The sequence below is a fragment of the Rhagoletis zephyria genome, unplaced genomic scaffold (assembly GCF_001687245.7).
Source record: "Rhagoletis zephyria isolate East Lansing unplaced genomic scaffold, Rhagoletis_zephyria_1.1 Rzeph_scaffold_00016, whole genome shotgun sequence".
In the NCBI taxonomy this organism is placed as follows: Eukaryota; Metazoa; Arthropoda; class Insecta; order Diptera; family Tephritidae; genus Rhagoletis; species Rhagoletis zephyria.
The window spans coordinates 828082-837597 of record NW_016157100.1 but is presented as its reverse complement, the minus strand read 5'-3'; positions in this window follow the sequence as shown (position 1 = coordinate 837597).

Here is a 9516-nt window from a genome sequence, read left to right as displayed (position 1 = left end):
TCGAGGAACGGAGAGACCAAAAGAGACCTCCGAGGACGAAGATTTTCGAGTGAAGAGGAAATGAAGGCGGCAGTAGGCGAGCATTTCGAAGACAAAGTCAGTAAAAATTTTTTCACAGTGTTCAAAGCCTTTTGTGAAAAATGTAAGAAGTTCATTGCAGTAGAGCGAGATAATATAGAAAAATTAAATTTGTATACCTCTCTATCAGCTGTTTTAATACCTTAGGCTCAAAATATTTCAGCCTCCCCTCATATATAAAATAAAATTTGAAATCTAACCTGTCTATGCAGCAGTGGCAATAACAGCATGATACGCTAAAAATTTTCAACAATTATTCTACTTTGCAAAAACTTTGCCCTCATTCTGCATGCAAAACGAAACACAGCTGCGTTTCCTGTCCATTCAGCTGAGTTTTCTTCCGGTTGAACTGGTTCTAGTTTTTGTTGCTTATTCTTCTTCTTATTTTTCTTCTTGCGTAACTATGCACTTCTTATATCTTCTGGACAATATTGAAAAGTGATAAGGTGAAAGTTCTCGGCAGCTGCATAAGACTTAAGGCACAATATGCATACAAACATACATACATACATATGGGCGGGTATTACGAACTTAATTAAAAAGTCAGCTATCGATAAGTCCAATTGAGCGTGCGAATGAATAACCGTACAAATTGACTGGAAACGTCTGCCTTGTCAAGTTGATTATGGGCTTGCAAATTGTTCGACAACTCAATGAATGAAGTATGCGGCGTGGTTTGTGCAAATAGCATTAATTGCCTTCGAGTGTGAGTCACTTCGTTTGCGGAATGTCTGCATAATGATGAATAAATCATCAAATCAATTGTGATTTTGTGAAGAAACTTATTAATAAGGGAATACGCGCGGTTAAGACATGAAGCTGAGTGGTTGTTTTACTTGGCTTACAGTTCTAAATACGTGCGTAGCTGTCACAAAGCATTCATAATGCAGAAGGAACAAAGTAGCACAACGGAAATTCAATTGAAGTTTTCCACGAATTCTCATCCAATTTTGTGTGGCAAGATGCAGACATAAAGCACTCTTACAAGCGTCTTATGTATTTATTATAAATATACAAATCGCTGTGTTTGAGCTTTGCGGCGGCAATCGAAAAAGGTTGCACTACATTTTTTTGCCTTTTTTTAACTTTGACTTAAGAAAGCAAAAGCAAGCAAGTTTTCTGCACTTCCAATTCTCAGAGCAAAAGTTCAAGTGAATGCTTGCGGAGAAAACTTTTAATGATGCGTAAAAGATATAAAGCAAAATCTGTGAGAAATAACTTTGGACATTATTTTTCTAAAAATTTCTTCTTTGATTTCAAGCGCTCACAAAGAAAATACGTTGCTGGCGCAATAAAGAATGTTAAAAAAGTGAAATTTAAGCAAAAGTGAAAGTTTTGACTGCGGTATTTTACGTAGTAAGAAGAGAAAGTCCGAAATACGGGAGTGCGAAGAGCTTGAAATGCTGGCAAACAGAAAAAACGCCCGATAGTTTTACAAGAGAGTTAGACGACTTCTTCGAGGTTTCAAGGCCAGAGCGAACTGCTGTAAGAACAGCCATGGCGACCAAGTGACCGACGTCCAGAACGTACGTAAATTATGGAGGGAAAACTCGTCGATCCTATAGAATGGTAGCAGCACTGAAAGTTGTGGAGAAGAGGAATCCGAGCCGCCAGTCGATGATGACGGAGTCGATGCACCACCATAGACCAGGTATTCACAATATGCCAAATTTTGGAAGACTCGCGAGAATAGGATCGACCCGCACCATCTATTTGTCGATTTCAAAGAAGTTGTCCCCGCGAAATTTAGACGGTTGTGTAAAATGACCTTGGTGGTATTACCAGCTTTTCTGAATTGGGAAAGACCTTTCCGAGCCGTTTGTTACCAAATGGGGTTTCAGACAGGCGACTGCCTTTCATGTGATTTCACAATCATCACTGTTGGCAGGCCATGTAGTTCGAATGGACACCGGCACTACGCATCGGAAAGTATTCAACTCCGAAAATTTTGTTATTGTTGGAGTCTGGACGACCGTGATTGGGCCACAGTAGCGGGGGTCTCTCGTGGCAGTCGAAGATCAGAGTCTGCAATAGGTGGTGATCGGGCTCCTATCACAGCATTTATAGGTCGAGAGTCGTGATAGGTGGTGATCGACTCGCTATAAATGCCGTTGATCACTCGGAGGTACGACGTTGAGTCTAACGGTTGGTCGATGTAAGTCTGCACCGCCTCCATGTACCCGAAAATATGCCTTCTGAAGTGCCTGGGCGGAGGCTTTTCCTCAAGCAAGGCTCTACTTGCTGAGCATTTTGTTATGGTCCCTTACGGGAATCATTTGGAAGTCACTGTGAAGCTGTTGCATAGGCGACGTCAGAGTGCATACAGATGCTGTCCGGCGTTCTGAAAAGTTTGCAGCTGCCGGCGATTTGAGGACCTTGTTGCAGCTCTGTAGTTTATTGATGATTGCGGTTGTTTGCGCGGGGAAGGAAAGCTGGCTATAGAAAGTAACCCCTAAAATTTTCGGTTTGTTTACCATCGGAATTGGTGTGCCATCGACGTGAATTCGTAGTTCAAGGTGAATAGGTAGCAGGCTTGCAGCTAAACTTTCGTACGTTTTGGCTGACGCAAGTGTTTTACTGCACAGAGGCATATGCGGACCTTGCACAACAAGGACATTCCAGGCGTATCTTTCGTCCATCATAAGGTGATCTATTTGGTTTTTCCATCTTTGATCATATGATAGTCAATTAGATTTGTGGATTTTTCGACTGTCGTGCCTGGTACTACTATCATAATCCGTGTCACGGCGAAATCCGTTGTCGGAGGTATTCTCGAAAAGACTTCATTTCCTGCCTATTGGCCAAGCATGATTTTAACGTGGTTAGGGGTAAACGTCCTCTACCAACTCCAATTAACGCCCGAACGACTTGGAGCAACTTCTGCAGGTTCACAAACGTACATAGCAACTTTCCGTTTTATACCAGACGGTGAAATACAAGAGAATCGATCGGTAATTTCAGCAGAAATTACGGTATTTACAAGCGAGCACAGCAGGATATGACGAGCAACATTCAATTATACTATTCGAAGCGTACCAAATGGTTGGAGCAGCTCACGTTCTGCAACCTACTTTAAATACGAAATTCTTCGCAGAGTACATAAAATCCGTGGCAATCATGATGCGCCAATGTTCCTCCAGCATAATGTTCGAGACACAATCAACCATTCCCACGACAGCCAGTTCTACGTACTGGAATGACTCGGGTTTTACCCGACCAAGGGCTGTTGTTTCGGCGATCCAACCCCGTTTAGGCCCGCGAAGTATCTAAGAAGTTGTTCGTCCATAGGGATACATTCGCTACGTTTTCTTCTGCTCGGGGCTGGCATCGAGTCAAACCCAGGTCCAGAAACCTACACCTTCTGTGTATGCCAGAGACGACTACCCCACAACTCCGCCTCAGTCAAGTACAATGCTTGCGAGGGGTGGGGTCACCTCAGAGTCTGCTCAGGATTACGGACGCATCGGCAGTGGACCACGTCGTTTGTGGCCCGCTGCTGCTCAAACAGTGCAGCCTCCACGGCTAACCCCAGTCTACCTGAGCAGCCCCACACAAAACACCACAGCACAACAACATAACAACACAATAGACCACACCACAACCACGACAGACCACAGAACATACACAACCGCTCCATCACTCACACGCCACCGCCAACAACTCTTGGTTCCTCCTACAATCTGCACGGTATGTCAGACCAGGATATTCCGTAATGCGACATCAGTCAAGTGCAACACCTGCCTTGGCTGGTGCCACTTTAGGGCATGTTCAGGTCTGCGCACCGCGCGAGATTGACGAGGAAATTCGAGGGCCCGTGTTGCGCTGCGCGGTCGCAAACCTCAACTGCAACGCCACCCACCACCACCACAGGGCGGCAACCACCTCAGCAGCGCACACAGCCAATGGCGTCACGGCCACACACATCCCTCACACCCCGAATCACCACACGTCTCCCGAACCACATGAAGCTCCTTCAATTTTACTGTAACGGGCTTCTGAGCAAGATCGAGGAGATAACCGTCTTCATGGGAAGGCATGGTATATTGATAGCTGCGGTCCAAGAGACGAAGTTGCACAGCAATTCAACTTTGTTGAATTGTGCCGGGTACAACGTGCACCGTCGAGATCGCGAGCCGTCGAGATAGCGTTCATCACGGGCCACACCGTGCAGTATCGTCTTATCGAAGCAGACATTGACCGCAGGGATACCACCCTAGAATGTCAGGGCATCGCTATCCGGTCAGGCGATGTCGAGCTCGAAATATTTAANTGAAAACCGTATGGTAGTAGGTGACTTAAATGCGCACCACGATCTTTGGCACTCAAGCCTGTCAAACGATCGTAGGGGAACTGACTTGGCTGAGCAGATAGACGATTCGACATCCTGCACAATAAACGACGACGCACCCACCAGGATTATGGGCAGCTGCTGCAGCTCGCCAGATATAACAACAGTCAGCGCTGGTCTTATAAACAGCATATCATGGCGACCTATGATGACTTTGGCATCAGACCATCTTCACTGCAAAGTGTCTAGCCCTCTCCCCTACGAAATCCTCTGCGACCTTGTTCACAACCTGGACGGAGGAGGTCAGGCGGTGAATAGCCCCAAAATACTCGAAGTAACATTCGACAGCCTGCTCTCCTTCTCTGCGCACGCAACCGCTATTGTCAACAAAGTACAGAGCTGAACAAAGTCCTCAAGTCGCTAGCCGGCAGTTCTTGGGGCAAAGACAAAGAAACGTTGCTGGCAACATACAAGGCAATATGCCGGTCGGTTTTAAACTAAACCAGTGTGGTCGCCGGGGACTAGTAGGACGCATTGGATGAAGCTACAGACAACACAAAACACCGCACTCAGGACAGCGACTGGGTGCCTCCTGATGTCGCCTGAACAACACCTTCATGACGAGGCGAAAATGCTCCCAATCAAGGAGCATAATATAATGCTCTGCAGGCAGTTTCTGGTTGGGAGCCACAGATGTGGCCACCCAAACAGACAGCTGCTTACAGAGGAGCCCTCGTCTAGGCACGTCAGGAGGCATCTATACGAACTGACGGACGAAGTCCAGAGGTTCATTGAGCAGCCTCTGGACCCGTTAGCATACCGACAGGCCCTGAACGGCATTCACAGTAACTCAGTCCCGAGTTATGTAGACTCTAGACCTGTGAATGTTGTTCTAGGCACACAACCACCAGGCATTGACGTGACGGAGCTTCATCTGCCTCGGGAGACAAGAACCACAATAGCCCAACTTCGTTAAACTCATACCTGAACAGACTAAACGCGGATGTACCAAATGAGTGTCCGGCATGCGGAGAGACCCCTTACGACTCGAAACATCTCTTCGCATGCCCGGAAAACCCGACAACCCTAACGGCTTTGTCCCTGTGGACCGACCCTGTGGAGGCTGCACACTTCTTAGGGCTGCCGTTAGTGGAACTTGACGACAACGACTGAGATATCAACCGATCTGGGCGGGGTTGTTGTAGCCGGTACAACAACAACAACAGACACAGACACAATCAACAACAATGTCAATCGTTCCCACGACAGATTTATGTTTGACCAAGGACAAGGACTGTCTCAATATGATATGTCTCAGTAGGCACTTCCATACTTATGTTTAAGCAAGTATAAACTCCAGGGTCAAGTATCCTATTAGATAAATTTTTCGCTGGCTATACTCGTCATTCATGCGCCCGAATTCTAGGCCCCTAAATTGTTCAATCATGGAACGCTGATCAAGCACATAATATCCATGTATCAAGGATTTTCTTTGTACGAGACCTAAAAACTTCGGGCTCCAGATCTTTTTGCCACTAGGAGTATGGGTGCGGAGCTCGAACTGAACGTTGTCGGTACACACTACACAGATAGGCAATTTGCAGATCTGGCAGCCTACTTTCCGGCCGTAACTCACGCTGTAAGGCTAAATATTATTTCATCCTTAATGCCCGCAGCAGGCAGTTGCCTGGAGGATGCTGAAAACAGTTTCTTACACAATTCAAAAAATTGTGCCTTGTTTTCAACCACCTTTGTAAAACACATCGTTTCTTGTAGATTTTTGAATCGCTCCAGCACGTAAGGATTTTGAGATATTCTAACCTCAAAGTACCAAAAACACGGTTTTGCCGCTATTTTGGGGTTATATTATGAGAACAACAAATTTTTTGGCTCATTTCTACTTAGAGAATTATTTAGCACTACTTTTCTCCTTTAAAATTCATTCTCGGTTTGTGCGATTCGATCTTTCTTTCTCGAGATATACCGGTTTTAATGTGCAGTACTTCGGTATTGCTTCGTAAGCATGAGCCACCAAGAATAATAGAATACAAGATTGCGCCAATCGAGCTGAGAGCAACTGGGTGTGACGCAATGATCGGACTTTAAAAAGTTCTGTGTGACAGAATCTGGGGAAAAATGTGGTAGATTTCAAAAAAAATGCGGTAGATCTCTGGGTTTGGATGAAACTTTGTACAGGAATTAAAAAAAATAATTCCGCGGTTTCTGACGCCTGGCGTTAGCTCCGAAGGGCCATACCTACGGTGACCATCCGTCCTTTATTTCAAAGGACAGTCCTTTATTTTAACCGCCTGTCCTTTATAATGTTTTTTAAAAGAAAGGACGCGTTTTGTCCTTTATTTCTTTAACTTTACTTCTTAAACTTTAAATCAGCTCTGCATTTTTTAGAATATGAAAAATAAAAATGTTCCTTATAAAATATAATGAAAATCTTCGCCAGTTTGTTTCGCACCCCACTTAAGGGTTTTTATTTAATAGGTAATCTTTGCACAATATATAAAGCACAGGGAAAGTTGTGCACAGGATCGTGTTGCCTGTTGAGTTTCCAGTTCCATTGAAAGAACAATAAAACCCCTGCTGCACAGTGGTCTAAAGTGGCATTTAGTGTTCGTAATTCACTGGAGCCTTAATTTTTTTCACTTAATTTGATAATTTGTTCTATTAAAGCTTAAAATATTTGCAAGATACCAGTTGAGCCTGATTTGTGAATTTTTATTTGATTATATTAAATTTTGAAGAAAATGGAGAATATATTAGTTAATAAATGTTACATAACAAACACTAGTTAAAAACAATTTTATGGTTCCCCAAAACGAAAAAAATACAAAGAATGTTTGAAATGTTATAAAAAAAAGGTTCACAAAAATAATTTTTTTTTTGGTTTTTAGTAAAAATTGGTTGAAAAATGAAGACTGCGGTGAATAACGAACATTAAATTCCAATTTTGAACCTCTGTGTGCTGACTTCGGTAAATGTATTTTGGCAGCAAAGGATGACGAAGTCCTTGAAAAGGATTTGGCTTCATTTTCCGGAATCGGTTAATTAACTTGTAAATATTTGATTTAAATTACGATATGGGTAAAGTACTTTTATCGTACAAGTTGTATGTACGTATTCCCAAATAATTTTGAAAAAAATGTCCTTTATTTTACATTGGTTAATATGGTCACCGTAGTCATACCTAAACAAAAGCGTCAATGCTACTTCAAATCATAGTTGCCAACTTGGTGCTTTAAGCACTAGATTTAGTGCTTTTTGAAAACTAAAACGCCAAAAAAAATGGTTTAGTGCCTAGTGCACTTTTTAGTGCTTTTTTCTGCACTAAAATTTCTAAATTTACAATAATCTACAACTTTAAATGCACTAAAATGCAAACCATGATTGATAAAAAGACGAAGTTGCAAACCCACGTTCTTGCGTTCTTGTTAAATTGTATTCGCGTTGAAAATGCTAGCACGCAGATAAGTTAAGTGTTTATTTTTTTATTTTCTAGATTATTGATTGATTACACAGTCCGAAAAATTTTAACTTTTTTGCCACCTGAGTTCATCGGTTTTTAGATTTTTCAGTGCTGAATCCAAATCTGGCTGCAGAATTTCTCTACCACGTCAGAATTTTGAGATATCTTAACCTCTAAGTGTAAAAACACGGTTTATTATAAAACAACAAATTTTTTCGCTCATTTCTACTTAAACTATGTTCACATATCAATATTATCTCAATCAAAGCTCGTTTTTTAATCACCCCGTTTACACAGGCAAATCTCAAATTATTAGCCGTCAAATTTGTTTGTTATTCTCACATCTCAAGGAAAAGTTATGTTTCTTCTCTGTGCTACCGTGATCACGTTTTCTGCTATATTAAGCAATATAAATATATTTTAACTTAACATGTTATTAACAAATACCTTTAAAACCCTCATTTCCTTGCTAGCGTCCATTTTTGTTTACTTTTACATTTGCCATTTCTCCTCTTCTTCGCAAAAGCAATCGATAAACCTACAATGGACAACGAAAAGTTATCGGTTAAATCTGAAATTATTTTATAATTACAGATTAACAAGGGACGAATTTTCTATGGCTAATCTCCTTTTCTTATTACAGATTAGGAGTTAAGCTCGAAAATGAGGATAATCTACTTATATGTGAACCTAGTATTAGGGTATCATTAAGTATTACTCTTCCCCTTCAAAATTCAATTTCGTTTGTTGTGATTCGATTGTTCTTTCTCCAGATGTACCAGATTTAATATGCAGTACTTCGGTATTACTTCGTAAGCATGAATGTGTATTTATTTATACATGTAAATATTGTTTATTTTTTTACTTTTGTTTACCACAAACTGTTATAAAAGAAAGTATCCTTTGATAAAAAAAAATTAGTGCTTTTAGTGCGCTAAAACGCTCTTTTTTCCAAGGTCTGGTGCTTTTTGAAATTCAAAAGTTGGCAACACTGCTTCAAATGCAGAAATAACACCAACAATAAGGGCCGGTTGTTCAATGTCTGATTAGCACTAATCGGCGGTAGAAGCTACGGTTGAATAAAACGACTGCTTTATCGATCACATGTTATATGTATGATGTCGAAAACGTCGATAATGATGTTTAACCGGTAAGTAGTGATAACCAGACATTGAACAACCGGCCCTAAGCATAGGTTTATTTGTGTGTATGGTCGGTGTTATGCAGAAATTTTGTTTGGCAAAGTGCGTGCAATTGTTGTTGCAGCAAACTCGGAGAGAGCGAGTTTGTAGTGAATGTAGCCCTATGGACGAACAACTTCTGAGATACTTCGCCGACCTAAACGGGGTTTGTTCCCCGTAAAGGAGCACAATATAATGCTCTGCAAGCAGTTCCTGATCGGGAGCCACAGAAGTGGCCACCCAAGCAGACAGCTGCTTGCAGAGGAGCCCTCGCCTAGGCACGTCAGGAGGCATCTATATGAACTGACAGACGAAGTCCAGAGGTTCATCAAGCAACCTCTGGACCCGACAGCTTACCGACAGGCCCTGAACGGCATTCACAGGGACTCAGTCTCGAGTTATGTAGACTCTAGACCTGTGAATGCCGTTCTAGGCATACCACCCCCGGACATTGACGAGACAGAGCTTCATCTGCCTCGGGAGACACGCAC